Source organism: Peromyscus eremicus, chromosome 3 (assembly GCF_949786415.1).
Source record: "Peromyscus eremicus chromosome 3, PerEre_H2_v1, whole genome shotgun sequence".
Taxonomy (NCBI): Eukaryota; Metazoa; Chordata; class Mammalia; order Rodentia; family Cricetidae; genus Peromyscus; species Peromyscus eremicus.
The window spans coordinates 22329467-22345330 of NC_081418.1; positions in this window are offsets into that span (position 1 = coordinate 22329467).

Genomic DNA, 15864 nt, shown 5'->3' on the forward strand with positions numbered 1-15864 from the left:
CAGATTTGATTGCTTTTTCTCGACACTATAGTTCAAGGTGATGCTATAATGGCAGTAAGCAGACAGCCATGCCATCTAGATGGATTTCTTTGAAATAAGATTCTGCTAATGAGACAAAGCACTAAGTATGCCAGACCTTCTAGTGAAGTCAACAGATACAGACTAGGTGTTAACAAACTACTAGTGCCTGTGGGCCAAAGCCAGCCTGACGCCTATTTTTGTAAATATAAATTTACTGATGCAGTTACACTCGTTTGTATTGCCTATGGTTATCCTGAAGTACAAGATAAGGTTAAGTAGTTGCAGCAGAAAGAATAAACCCTAACAGGAACTCGGATGTCTATTTGGTAATTTACAAAAACAAAATTGCTGATCTGTAAAACAAGCAACCTGGAAAGTCAATAGAAGTCACTTATATCATACATGGGGTTATTTTCAATGCTAAAGAATGTAGATGGTCTATACAAAACTATGCCCCCCAACTCTGGGGAACAAAGTGAGGAGATCGGAACAGGGATGGGCATCTCTTACAACTAGGATGTCTGGATTCAGTTGACACTGGATAGAGGGCTCAAACAGTTCTGGCTGACTATGAGCTACTTCGTATGTGGATGACAGTTCCTAGGTAAACAAGACAACATACTGTTTGGAAGGCTGCCACTTGGTTAAGACATAGTAACTAATTATCCTAGTGGAGTGAATTATATGCTTAGGAATAAGAGGTAATAAAGGCCCATATGTTCGCGTTTTTACTGATTCAGCCCCACTGGTCAATGACCTGGCCACATGGCTAGATAGACAGTGGAAGCCTGGATTATTGAAGAGATGCCCATGGGGGCACAGCCCTATAACCTGGGGAGTGCCTTTAAGTAGGATGTCATGATGGCCATCAAACACTCCATCTTTCAGAAAGTGACTAAAATTGACAAGCACATATCCCCATGAGCTCTCTTAAAGAGGTCACCTGGGTTCATTAGCTAAGTGGACATGGGGAAGGGCTGCAGCAGTATAGAGATGGATTGAATCGAGCTGCTTGCATGTGTGTCCCCTCCCCCAGACATGCTTTTCTTGTGCTTTTTTGAGACACAAAATGGCTTCAAAAACCATTCTGTCTCCCAATGAGATGAAGATGCTGATGACTGGCCAGCTATGGGCCAAGTCTAGCCTGCAGCCTATTTTTGTAAATGAAAATGTACAAGAGCAATTTATCTGATTATAGCTGGCAAGTAAGAGTAAGGCTGTTAGCGTGGGGATAGTGGTGGTGGCACAAATGGACCCTAAAAGGAAGAGAGAACCAATTCTGGAGTAGACTTCTTAGCTGGCGAAATTTGCAAATGTTTAGATGAACAGAAGATGCTGTCTGAGTGTAAGCAGCCAACTATCATTTCTCAGAACAAAGAGCACACCATACAGCTCATAATATCCAACAGTGGGCAAAGATATCTTCATTGGAGTAACAGTTTCATAAAGAAGTGGAAGACTGGGTATTTAAGACAGGGAGGTAAAGGGCTGAACAGATGGCTCCAATCCCTTCTCAAGCATGCTCACACTTAGAGCAATGAAGTATCTTCACTAGATATTCATGTTTTCCTGGTGGCTGTGGGGAAGGAATGAAAAAAGGATGATGGTACAATTGTAACACTTTTAAAATGTCCCCAAATTACCTGAAAATTCATTTTTCCCTACCTAATTACAGAGGCAATAGGATCAAGAACGACATTAACAAGATCTTTAAGTAGGGATGGATTTTCAGCTAAAGCTGTATGTTTTTAAACTTTTTATCTGTCTGGGGGCTGGAGAGATGCTCTGTGATTAAGAACACTGGATGCTTGCTCTTCCAGATGACCTGGATTTGGTTTCCCAGCAAATGGCAATACACAGCCATCTGTAACTCTAGTTCCAGGGGATCCAATGCCCACTCCTGGCCTGAATGAGCACCAGGCATGCACATGGTGCACAAACATATATGCAGACAAAAACCCATGCACATAAAAATAAATAATTAAAAAAAAAAACCTTATGTCTATCTGAATGAATAGAGTGGAATGACAAGGAGTCATTTGCTAGACTCATACTGCTGCCTGTGCTCTAGACCAGTGCTGTGGTTGAACCTGATGTGTTTTCCAAAGGTAAAAACATTTGCATGTTGGAAAAAAATAAAGACTCACTGGGGATAGAAGAATAAATAAATGGGTTATGAGTTGAGTGTAATTCAGCACTATAATCAACACCTCAGAAGAAACTCAGAGCAAGGAATAATGTTTCCTTTTAGCTCTATTCTAGCAAATGCTCAAGAAGGGCTATGCTACTTGCTTGCTGAGATCACTCCAGCTTTTGGAGCCTGACAGTATCTAAAGAAAAAGGCCTGTGACCCTGAGTGGCTTCTCCTTGGGACATGTTTCAAGGTGATGACAGACTAGATTCAATTCTAGCCATGTGTCATCTTCTGAGTTGTATGTATCCTTGAGTGTGGGGTCTATGAGATGTACGATTGGGTTCACATTCCTGCCTTATAACTCCCTCTCCAGACATGCCATAGAAACTAGAATTCCTACTTGAAGTGGGTTATACAAACTCTAGGTACTGGCCACAGACATTCTCCCCATTACATTTTCCCTACAGTAGCTCCTAAGACCCTCCACATTTCAGCAGAGTCCTATCTCAATCTGGAAGAAGGAGTGAGAGACCAAAAAGAACATAAAACCTGGATCCTCAATAGGCCTTACTCAGTTTTCCCCTCTCAGACCAAAGTTATGCCTATATGATGAAGTCTCAAAGGATAGAATTTGGAGTGATTCCAAATGGCTGAGCAGCCGAAGTTTCTGGAGAATGGTATTCTGAGAGGGACATGGCTTCTTCTTCCATACTTTGCCTTATACATATCCCCATCTATATCCTTTATAATATTATTTATAAAGAAAACTTTAAAAAAAAACTCTTTAGAACTCTTCTCTTTAAAGGATAGCATTTAATATTCTTCCCTTTCAGTGTGGGCTGGACTACTTGGCTTCTGACCAGCTAAGAAACACAATGAAGTACAAGGACCTTGACTCCTGGAAACGGGTTTCCTTAGGAAATGATGCTGGAAGAGATGAGTAGTTGATCAGGTTTAAAGAGTGGTGATAAGGACAGAGGAAGATAAAAGTCAGAAAAGGAGATTTTTCTAACCTTCTACTCCTCATTTTTTTTTTGTTGTTATCTATTTGTTTTATTTTTGAGACAGAATTGTGCTATGTAGCCCAGGTTGGCTTAGAACTCATGATTCTACAGCCTCACCCTCCCAAGTGCTGGAGCTACTGTATGCACTACCATATCCAGCTTGAACATCTTGTGGTGTTTTGTTTTGTTTTGTTTCCCTTGGTTACCAAGAGACTGGGTAACCCACTGACTCTGAAGTGGGCTATCTTATTCCATAGGCTTTTGCATCATTCAAAGACAAAAGAGAAATATATGTTGTTTTTTTTTTTTTTCCAGAGGTTCCAGATCAGTTTGGTGAGGATTTCTCTTATTTACAATAGCCAGTTTCTTAGCACTAAGAATTTAAACAATTAGATCATTTTTCCTCTAAAAGATTTTATGATAGCAAGAATAGGTTCCCTTTCACACTATAAGCTCCACTCAAGCCTTGGCATCTGATTGAAGCATGACTTTGATGGCATTCCTTTAGCGAGGATTGGTTATGGCCCTGCCGGCAATGGATGTTATTTCAAACCACTGTCTGGAAGCAAGATGGATAAAAGGTGGATGCAGGACTCCTAAGGACCTGCCAAAAGAGAGAAGGGTTCATGCTGGAAAGCCAACCCTCTTCTTAGGTTTTCTATTCCACTTTGTAAAGGAAAGGAATTGCACTCAGGGGACAGAAGTTAACAAAGGACACCACTCACATGCTGCAGTGAGCTGCCTGTCATTTTTCATATGGACTGGAGTCAAGGCAGACCGGTAATCTTAGCTGACTTCCCTTCACCTGCTCCTCTGATTACAGACAAACAACTGGTGTGGTCTCTCCTGCTTCCTTCCTAGCCACTACCCTGGAGCAAGACCTGGAAGCTTTGTAGGAAGAAGCCATTCCTATTCAGATCCCTAACCTTATCTCCTAATTGCTCCCTGGAATCCATAGCCAGAGTAGCAGGTCCTATGGGAGGATAAAAGGGAGGTAGGTGGAGACAGCCATAAATGGTTACTGCTGGTGACTCACGCTGGCAGGTGGTAGAATGTTAGGTGTACTTTCAGTGTTCATCTGCTCCTTGGAAGTATTTGATTTTTTTTTTTCCTTACGACAAGCATGTGTTCCTTTTGTAAGGATTAGTAAAAGACAAAGAAGCAATGTGACCTTTTGCAGGATGACTGACATTCCTCCTACCTCTGCCTACCCCACTATTTACCATCCATCTGGCTGGCTTTTGGCAGAAGGTAGCTATACATAAGGGCAAGGTGAAAATGAAGAAAATGACTAATGTGAAAATAAATGCTAACCAAACCAGTAATCAAAGTGATGTAAGTTAAAGCAATCTGTTGCCTTTCAGTTGGCGAAGAATAAAAGGATAAAGTTCAGTGTGGTCTGTATTTTAAGTGTGTGTTGAAGGATCAGTCTCTGGCCTGTGGCACTCCTGGGGAGTAGCAGAACCTTTAGGATATGGGGTCAGATAGGCTAGAGTTAGCCTTTGGGACCCTTTTCTTGAAGGGGACATCAAATTCCCTATCCACCTCTGTTTCTGTTTTTGCTTCCAGGCTGCCACAAAATGAACAGGCTTTCTTTGTCCAACCAGGTGTAGTGTGTTGCCACAGGCCCAAAGTGACAGGTCAAGAAACCTTGTTCTCCTCGGGAGGCAGAGGCAAGCAGATCTTTGTGAGTTCGAGGCCAGCTTGGTCTACAGAGTGAGTTCCAGGAAAGGCGCAAAGCTGCACAGAGAAACCCTGTCCCGAAAAACTAAAAAAAAAAAAAAAAAAAAAAAGAAACCTTGTTCTCAAACTCATGAAAATATAATCCTAGGGAAACCTTTCTTCCTTATAACATGTTTATCTCAGGCACTTTGTCACCGTGCCAGGTGACTAATGGAGACACCCTTTTCTCCTGTAAAAAGAACAGACTGTCACCCTCATTTTGAACAGCAGTGTATGTTGCAGCAATTTCTGACTTGATTCAGTGAGGGCACAAACCCGTGTGACCACTTATAAAAATATGCATGTGAGCAAGAAGAAATGAAGACATTGCAAAAAAAAAAAAAAAAAAAAAAAAAAAAAGTCAGTGGTAGATCCATGTGAGTGGATAATTCTTTCACATTTGTTTTTCTGTTGTTGAAACTTTTGACTATTATTACCTATTAATCTACTCATTTAGAAAACAAAACCAGATAATTTCTAAATATGAAAGGAGAGGGAGGAAGAAACAGACAGTAGCAGCGATGGAATATTTTTAATAAAAATGAGCAGCAGGTGTCCAGGTTGAAGTGACTTGCCAGTGGGCACATGCCTTTATGTCCAGTGCTTTGAGGCAAAGGCAAAGGATCCCCTTGAGCGTGAGGCCAGCTTGGGATCCATCCCGAGCTGAAGGCTGGAGCAGAGCATTTCCTGGTGTGTGGCTTCTGCTACCGTGTCTTCTCCTCTGGTGAGATGAATTTATTCAGTGGGCAGTCAGGGAGCTCGGAAATCTGCCCTCTCTCATCGATGCTTCTTCAATGGCCTCATCTAGAAAATCGTCCCCCAAGCCAGAAAATGATAGAGCAATTTGCTTTTGAACAAGATTGTGTTTGTAGTACACTTACGGCAGCTGCTTGGTTGTGTTCAACGGATGCCCAGTGGGTACCGTGAGATGGGCAGGGACTCTGCTGAGTCGGAAGGAAAAGCATTGGCCTGGCTGCAGTGGATGGGTTGGTAACAGCGATGTGTAATTATCATTTGACTCAGCAATTTTGTGTGTACACTGAAGAAAACAATATACGCATCTGCACAAAAGCTTGTCTACAAATGCATTACACAAAACAGTACCAAATGGCCACATAAATCGCATGTGTAATCTGCATTCAGCTGAGTATTACTCAGCAAGAAGAAAGAATGAGATGCTGATAAAACTGATGAGGTGATATGGATGAGCCTTTAAAACATTATGCTAAGTGAAGCAGGCCAGGTACAAGACAATCCCACTGACATGAAATGTTCATTCAGAACAATCCTTAGGCAGAAGTGAGGTTGCTAGGGTCTGAGGAAGGGAAAAGTATGGGTACACAGGTTCTTTTAGAAGCAACAAAAATGTTCTGGAGCAACAGGATGTCCAGCAAGAATCCCAGTGAGGACCCAGGGTCCATGGTGTAGCAGAGACCTGGGGCCTTGAACCAGACCAACGACTCTTTGTGATGAACGCCTGCATGTAAAAAATGTATGGATAAAGGGGTTTACTTCGTGACTCACTGTGTCACACTGCAGCTTCCGTGATGAGATTTTTCCCCTTCTTCCTTTTTTTTTTTTCTTTTTTTCTCTTAAATTTTATTTTGCTTTCTTCTGGGGGAAAGGAGATGGATGGGAACAGGAGGCATGATGTGAAAGACACAAAGAATAAATAAAAAGAAAGTTAAAAAAGAAAACCTTCAAATAAATGAAAGAAACATCATGAAAAAGATAAAAATAAAAACGTTCTGGGATTAGAGAATGACCATGGTTTCATGACTCTGTAAATATATGAAAAGTTATTGATTCATACACTTCACATGTGGCACAATTCAAGAAAATGTATGTGTGTTACTTAGTCAGTGTTCTATTGCTGTGAGGAGACACCATGACCATGTCAACTCGGAAAGCATTTCATTGGGACTGGCTTACAGTTTCAGACGTTTTGTCCATTATCATCATGACAGGGAGTGTGATTGAATGCAAGAAGGCATGGTGCTGGAGAAGTAGCTGAGAGCTCTACATCCAGATCCACAGGCAGCAGGAAGAGAGAAACTCGGGGCTTGGCCTGAATCCTTGAAACTTCAAAGCCCACCCCCAGTGACATACTTCTTCCCACAAGATGACACTTACCCCAACAAGGCCTCCTAATCCAGCAGTTCTCAAATAATCCATTCAAGGAGTCACATATCAGATATGCTGCATATTAGATATTACATTATGATTCACAATGGTAGCAAAATTACAATTATGAAGTAGCAACAAAAGTTGTTTTATGATTGGGGGATCACCATAACAAGAGGAACTATATTAAAGTGTCACAGCATTAGGAAGATTGAGAACCACGGACCTAATCCAATAGTGTCACTCCATGGTAACCAAGCATTCAAATCTATGAGCCTATGGGGACCATTCTTATTCAAATGACCACAACATCATATAAAAACATCCTATACCAAAGCATAGTTAATATGAAGTGGGCATAGTGTCTGGTCTTGAGTAGCCCTTTTGTGGACAATAGTTGCTTTTTTTCCCACCAGCTGTGTAACGTCAGAAGGAGTTGATGGAGTAACACACACACACACACACACACACACACACACACACACACAGAGTTGATAGTTAATGGACATTAGCTCAAGAGATGTGCAGTGAACTTCCTCCTCTGAGGAAGTCTACTGTATGTCCTTTGTACCTTTCCTTGATTTCATAGCATGGAGCAATCAAATGCCCCTCTGCCCTAGCTGCCCATGATTACTCAGAAGACTTTTGCTATCATCTTAACCTGTGACCTTGGGTGTCTGGTTCCCTTCAATCCTGCCTAGATCTGGGAAACCATGCCAGAAACCTAGGATGATTGAGGCTTCAACCCAGGTCCACCCCTTGTGTTTTTGAGGTACCTTTTTTTTTTAACCACAGACCAGGTTTATAGGTCAGAAAAACAAGCTTGTTCAGCTCTGGGCTTCTCCTCACAGGCTCACCGTTGGAGAAAGTAGGGCTGCTTGCTTGTGAGAGCAGGCAACAGATGGGTGGCAAACTGCAGGTAGCCAGAGCTTAGGCTAGTGTGTGGTGAGGATTTGCCCTCTTCTTCCCAACAGGAGCCAAAGTCACAGCTCAAGTGGGATGGCAGCTCCTAGTGACAGGATAAAAATACACCTCAGTTTGACTATGGAGGCACAGTTCGGCTATCTCAACCTTTAATGGCAGGGAAAGAGGAGAGATTGCAGAAGGCTGGACCTTTCCTGCTGGTAAGGGAACCACTGGGGAGTCTCCACCCCATTTGCACACAGATGGTAAGGGCTGTCAGTGTGCAGGGGTTTCCAGGTACCATGGTATCTTCTGTACTCGTCTGTTGCTGACTTTCACTGTTCATCAACCCCTTCGAGAATATATAGAAATGCTAGCCCATTTTCTCTGGCAAAAATACACATGGGTGCTTTTTTGCAGATCCTTACACGGTCTCTTAGGATGCGCCAACTGGTGAAGAGGACCATGTATCTCCAGACCAGAATAGACTTTATAGCTCAGCTGGCAGAAGGCAAGGCCAACTGCAGAGGAGAATGGGAGCAAGAGTGTTGATTTCTCAAGTGCTGGTACTGGAGAACTTCTGTTTGTACCAGGGATGGGAGACTGGCAAGGGTACTGTGAATATAGGACTGATTTTTGGAGCACCACAGTTCAGGGGCAGATACATCAGGAAGGCAACACTTAGATAAAAATCAACAAAAGAATTCCCTTTATAGTAGCTGGAGAAGGGAGTTCTGGAGAGTTGATACACAATCCAACCTCTCTGGAAGAGGAATTTCTAAAATGATTGGCGTCTTCACCTGCTGGCGGTGAAGCCTGTGAAGAACCCTCTAGCTTCAGAGTTCTTCTGTGTGGGGGCCCCTGCAAATGTCAGAGCTGGCAGAGCAACAATCCATGTGAGGAGAGAAGGAAATCATCCAGCTCAACACGACTTAGTTAGCAGGTGTTGGTTCGAACTTCTAGAGTCTGACACTGGGAGTTTATTGTAGGCATATTTAAGTACAGTAAGTTTCCTGGTGACAGTGATCACAATAATACTTAAGACATACTACCTTGACACTCTTTTGTAAAGTATATGTGACTTCTTCCATAAGAATAAGTTCTACAGCGTAAGGGCCTAGGGGAGGATCTGTGTGGTCTAGGTCATTGTAGAGGTCGGTCACCAAGCTACAAAGTACATGTGACATCTCCCATTAGGATGAATTCTATTGATTGAGAAACAATGCTTAAGATAAAGGTCTAGGGAGGAAGAGTCTTGGGTAAACATAATAGTCTGTGGGATTCAGGTGTGGCCTGGCCCTACAGATTGCACAGATCATCAGGCTAATAACTACATCCTCTCCCAGCTGTCTGTGCAGAACACAGGTGTCCATCTCCTGCATTGAGGAGCTAACCCTGCATGTTTAACATTCCTGGTTTCTTTAGTGCTTATCTGGGAGCCCTCTACACTCCTCAGCACATCGGGTCAGCTTTCTAACAAGGTGAGTGTACTGGTTTACTGTCCTAATGGCTGCAACCAAATACCCCGTCAAAGCTAGTCAATGAAGGGAGGGTTTATTTTTGGCTTATGGTTCCAGGAGGACACAGTCCACCATGGTAAGGAAGGCATGGTGGCAAGAGCAGGAGGCTGGCTGGTCATGTTGCATCTACAATCAGGAAGCACAGAGGGAACAGGAAGTGGAGCTAGGCTATAAAACCTCAATGCCCTCTCCTAATGACCCACTTCCTCTAGTGGGATTCCACCTCTGAATGTTCCACAACCTTCCCAAATAGTGCCACCAGTTGAGAACAAAGTATTCAAACAGATGAACCTGTGGGGGATATTTCACACGTAAACCCTAAGAGTGAGTCATGAGAAAGTTACTCATCCTATTACTATAGAGAAAAAAGCATTCTGATGGACTTGGATGTTCTACTTCAAGAGTGTTGAGCACGGAGGACTGAGTTTAACTCAGAGAATGGGGGCTCCAAAATTTGATTGATTTAAACCATTCGCTCCAGAAGACTGAACAAAGGCTAAATGTTTAAGAACTCTTGAGCAATTTGGTACATTGAACATGGCAGGGCCATTGGGTCAGGAATTTCCTATCAATGAGTGGTTAGAGGACAAGACCTAGGTGTTTATTTTGAATTAAGGGCAAAGATCTTACTTTCCCAGTTGAGTGCAAAGAGGTGCAATTGATCAAAGAGGCTTGCATGAGCATCAGGAGTTCAATGGCACTCAGTCCTTAAGGTGACTCAGTGACTCACATTTGAAATTTTACTTATACGAATCAAACTTGTTCTTTGATGATTTCATACATGTATATAATGCATTCTGATTCCTCTTACCCCACCCTCCCACCTGTGACACCCCTCCCCCCTTACAAATCTCTGTCTCACATTCATGTCTTTTTGTTTGTTTTGTGACCCACTTAACTGGGGCCATCTGTGTGACCTTGGGTTTGAAATTATCTGCTGAGACCTCGTGGACTCAGCAATGGGTCCACTACTCATGACAATGACTCCCAGAGGCTGCTAGTAGCCAATAATTAAGCAGGGAAGGGTAAGGCCTCCCATACATTCCTTTTATACCCATGACTGAATGCTGATTTATACAACTAGTGCAGGTACCTGCAGCTGCTGGTTGCAGTGGCTGTGGCATGCCCAGAAGACAGCATTTTGCAGCCTTCTTTCTACCGTCTGGCTTTTACATTCGTTCTGACACCTCTTCCATGAGATGCTTCCTGAACCTTGAGAAGATAGTATAAATGTCTTATTTAGGACTGTCAACTTATTCTGGGCAACATTGGCAGCCATGAGTCTCTGTATCCACCACCATTCACTGCAAAGGGAAGCTTGTCTGAGTAAGGCCCAGAGTAGCATTTATCTATGGATATAAATGTAGGTGTTTAGAAGGTAGTTTGATACTATATCAATTTAATTAGACAACAGTAGTAAGTTTCTTTCTGGGGTTTATGACATCTCCAGGTAAGATTTATGACTGGGTTTGCATATCAGTCATAGATTCCCTCCTGGAGAGATGTCCTTGAATCCAACTGTAGAATGACTGGTTACCCCCATAACAGTTGCGCCATCATAGCACAGGTGGGTACATCTTGCCTGGCAGGTTAGTAAGGCCACTGATGTCTTTTTATTCCTAACTGTTTGAATAGCACCTTCTAGCGCTATGAAAGCTATCCAACAGGGAGGAGTCTTCCAGCTCAGTTCTAGCCTATTTTGTACATATCTTGTGATCCAGGTGTGTGGTGTCTCTAGCGAGAGGTCTTATCATCAGTTCTGGTGCTCCACCTTTCCATTCCTCTGCTCTGCCAGCTTATCCTCTGTGCTTGTATGGGGCTCCTGCAGCTTTATAGTGATTGTGCATTGTTTCTGGCAACCTAGGCTAGTGCTTTAGTAATGGACAGATTTGTGTGATCGCCAGCCCAGAATGAAAGGAGGAAGAATCGGAAAAGGTCTTCTTCAGGTGAACAGCTGTTCCAGCAGGCTTCTTGAACTCATCTGATGAAACCAGGTGGCCCTGTGGCTCAGAGCATGAGTCACTAGCTGAAGATTTGTCTTTCCAGATAGAACAGGAGCCAGGAATGTTTAAAAGGGGGAAACATGAGTATGGAGGGTATCTTGAATATTTGCTCTATAATGGTACATTTTCAATTTTTCCCCAATCTTCTGTAAGAAGACAGAGCTGTTCATCATTCAATATTTTTTGTATTCTAAAACAGCATAAAAAATCCTTTTAGTAATACATGCATATTTCCTTCTTGCCATAGAATTGATGTGTTTCACTACTGCAATGTTTTCCAAAGCCAGCTTTGAAGGCCATGACCCTTTTCAAGATCAGTGTAGCATTCAAGCAATAGTCTATCTGCTAGAAGCTATTTCCCAGTCCCTTGCAGTTGAACTGGGCCACGTGGCCATTTCTGGATACTGGGGGTGGGTAGGGGCAGCGAGTGTGATACTCCTTGATGAAGCGTACAGTGTGTGACTCCAGCTCGCCCTCTCTTGCTGCAGTGCCCGAAAAGCTCAAGTTGGTGTGACCACACTTGCTGAAGTTCAGCTTGTCCTGCCCTTGCTAACACCCAGGTGGCTGTGGCTGTGAGCTGCACTGCTCTTGCAGCAGGAGGCACATCTGCTGCCCTCCCCTGCATCACAGGCTGAGGCTTCAGTTCCAGATTCCCAGGGGCTCTCCTGCTTCATAAGGACCTGTACTGAGATTCCAGAATGCAATCTCTCCCCTTTTATTACATTTATTATTATTATTATTTTTTTTTGGTTTTTTTCGAGACAGGGTTTCTCTGTGCAGCTTTGCGCCTTTCCTGGAACTCACTTGGTAGCCCAGGCTGGCCTCGAACTCACAGAGATTCGCCTGGCTCTGCCTCCCGAGTGCTGGGATTAAAGGCATGCGCCACCACCGCCCGGCTTTATTACACTTATTAAGGTATAGTTTATGCTCAGTACAGTCCACCCTTTTTAGTGTATACCTTTATGGATTTTGACAAATTCAGGCAGTCATGAAACCATCAACAGAGCCCCAGCAGAGTTCCATCCCCCCAAATGCTCTGTGACTTCTGCAGTCCACTACCCTTCCTCCTCAGTCTTTGGTAAACATAGATCTGATGTCTGTCTCTATAGGTCTGACTTTTCCAAATTTTATGCATATGGAAACCATATAGTACCAAGCCATTGGGGTAAAAAATCAAAAATACAACATTTACTATGGAATAATTTTAGATTCATAGAAAAGTTGCAACATAATACAAAGTTTCCATATCCCCATGGCTGGCTTCCCTTTTATTAACACCCCATATAACTGTATGACACTTGTTAATAATTTTAATAACCTACATTGGCACGCAGTACTATTAGCTAAACTGTCAACTTTGAGAATCACTGGTTTTCCCAATAATGTCATTTTTCTGCTCCAGGTTCCCATGTAGCGTTTGGTTGTCTTGGTTCTTACAGTTTCCCTCTATCCGAGGTGGCCTTCTTCAAGATGTGGAAGCTTTTGAAAGGTACGGATCTGGGATTTCGTACAGTACCTTGGTCTGACTTTGTTTGGTACTGTTCTTATTTTTAAACTGGGTTGTGAACTTTGGGGGGGAATACACAGATGTAAAGCATTCTTCACACAGCATCATCGCAGGGGTGCACACTTTCGGTTGAGTTAGCCTCATGTAGCTTGTTCGTGTTGATTGAAAAATAATACCTCTCTATGCTTGGGCCACAGACTTTTCATTTTACTCCTTCAGCAGCTGAAAGACATCTGGGCTGTTTCCAGTTTGGGAGATTATGAATAAAGCTGCTATACATTTACATAGAGGCTTCTGTGTGGATACATATACATACATATATTTTTTTTCCTCTCCCTCTCTCCAGGGTAAATTCCTAGTTGTGGGATTGGCAGGTTGTACAGCATGCATGTGCTTAACTTTCTGTGAAACTGCCAAACTGTTTCCCCAAATAGCTGTTCCATTTTGCCTTCCCATCAACAATGTTAGAGGGGTCCAACTGCTCTGCATCCTAATTATTTTAATTGGTGTTCTGGTTAGTCAGTGATTCATTGTAAAAAAAAAAAAAAAAAAAAAAAAAAAGAACAAAAAACAAAAAAAACAAAAAACAAAATAAAAAAAAGAACCTTTTAAAATTGGCGAGTGTTATAGTGTATCCCTTGGGTCCAGCACAGGACCCTCTTCATTTCTCTCAGCCTCAGCAGAGAATCTTGTCCAGTTCCTGGGAAAGTCAGCAAACACTTGTTTATTAGGCTTTCTTTAAAAATTACATAATATCTATATGTAGATAGATATATAGATATAGATATAGATATATACACACACGCATACATGTTCATGTGAGAGGGGCAAGACAGGGTCTCCAGTCCCCAGCTGGCCTTGAGCTCGCTATGTAGCTGAGGGTGAGCTTGAACGTGACCCTCTCTCTCTACCTCCTGCTTTGGGATTGTGTTCCACCAAGCCCACTTTACATGGTACTCCAGATCAGACTGAAGGCTTCGTGCGCGCTACACTAGCACGACCCTAGTGCTACCGACGAAACCACATCTTGAGCTTTTCATTAGATTTTTTTTCCAGGCACGGTTGGGGATTTAGCTCAGTGGTAGAGCACTTGCCTAGCAAGCGCAAGGCCCTGGGTTCAGTCCTCAGCTCTGAAAAAGAAAAAAAAAAAAAAAAGATTTTCCAGGCGCACCCCCTTCCATTCCTTTGATATTTAGGAATGAGTCGATAAACAGCGCAGAAAGAAAATGGAGCTTGGTGAGTCTGCTGGAAGGTCATTGAGAAAGGACAGTCTCCCTCCCTCACTTTAATAAATAGCATCTCAGCAACTGAGGAAGCCTCAGTGATGCCTGTTTCTACAGTGGTGCGCTGTTAGGAGCTGAGGTCCCCATGGAAGGGTCCTAGAACTGAGGTCCTTCCTCTGTGGTAACTCCACTGGACGGGGACTGTTATTTCCTCAGAGAGGGCTATGACCTACAGCTAGCAGAGGCTTGACTTGAAGATTTTATCTCTGCCTTCAGAGATAAACTCTTGTTTATTGCCCTAAACTACTTTCCTAAATCCTTCCTTAAAGGGTATATTTAATGACTGGCTTCTGAAAAGAAAAATAAGAAATGTGTGGGGGTGGGGGTGGGGGGATAAATATTGGTTCTTACAGGAACTCTGCCTGTCTTTGTATTCTTTCTTATAGCTTGTTATCTCTAGCAAACACTTGGATGTAAAAGAAGCCCTGGCTTGGGGTCCAACCACATGGGTTCCAGTCCCAGGATGCCACTGACTTTGAATATTTTATTGATGGCTCCGTGGTCCCTAGTTTCCTTATCTGGATACAAGTGTGTCAGATGCAGAGGGCTTCTGGTCCTCCATAGCCCCTTATAGGCACTGGAAGGCAAGGAGCCTCAACAAGTCACTGGCCGTTGGCTTCTCTAACCGACATATTGCCGTCCACTCACTCTCCTCTGGGAAGACAAGCGTCTCCTCGAAGTCATTTCAGTAGAGAAGCCAGGGCAAATCGGTAGTGCCTTCTTCTGCTCAGCCGCCATCCTGTCTTCTTCTAGGAAGAGCATCCCACTTTACCTGGAGGGAGCTTATCAAACACCCGTTTTCTACCCTTTGATCCCAGTGAATCAAGAGCACATACAGGATCCACACAAGGTACATTCCAAAACTTGGACTAGAGATACTGGTGGCCATTTCGTATCTGCTAAGAAGTGTCTGACGGGTTGAAGAAATGGAGGAATTGGAGCTGAGTGAGGAGAGGGAGAGGAAGAGGGAGAGGGAGAGGGAGAGGGAGAGGGAGAGGGAGAGGGAGAGGGAGAGGGAGAGGGAGAGGGAGAGGGAGAGGGAGAGGGAGAGGGAGAGGGAGAGGGAGAGAGAGATTGCAAATATGAACCTTTAGATCCAACTATGTCTGAAGTTTATAGACTTAATAGTCACCTGAGCAATAAGCCTACTGTCATATATTTAAAATATGATTTTATTTATTGAAGACAGGACCTCATTTAATCTAGGCTGGTCTCAAACTGACTACATAGCCAAGGATGACCTTGAACTCATGATCCTCCTGCCTCCATCTCCTGAATGCTGGTTTTACAGGTTTGATGTTTAAGTCAGTTTGAGTTGGGATGGGCTTTGGTATTGACTGGGCTCTGAACTTTGTTGTTCTTATCACACATGTCCTTCCCTGAAGGTTCCAGAATACTAGCTCCTTTTGATAAAAAGAAAGTTTAAAAGCTCCCTGGAAGGCAAGGTCTGAGGCAGTGTTGGTTGCCCCACACCCATCATAAACTAGATGGGTTCTAGTAAACATTGCTCATTTTCTAGAAGCCTTCCCAATGCAGAATTCTTGGCAGCCATGGTCAGTCATTTGGATTTGCCTCCACGCTGGAATCTATCTTCCAACCAAGCTGAGGAGACCTACCGACATCACTGCACAGAAAGCGCCAGT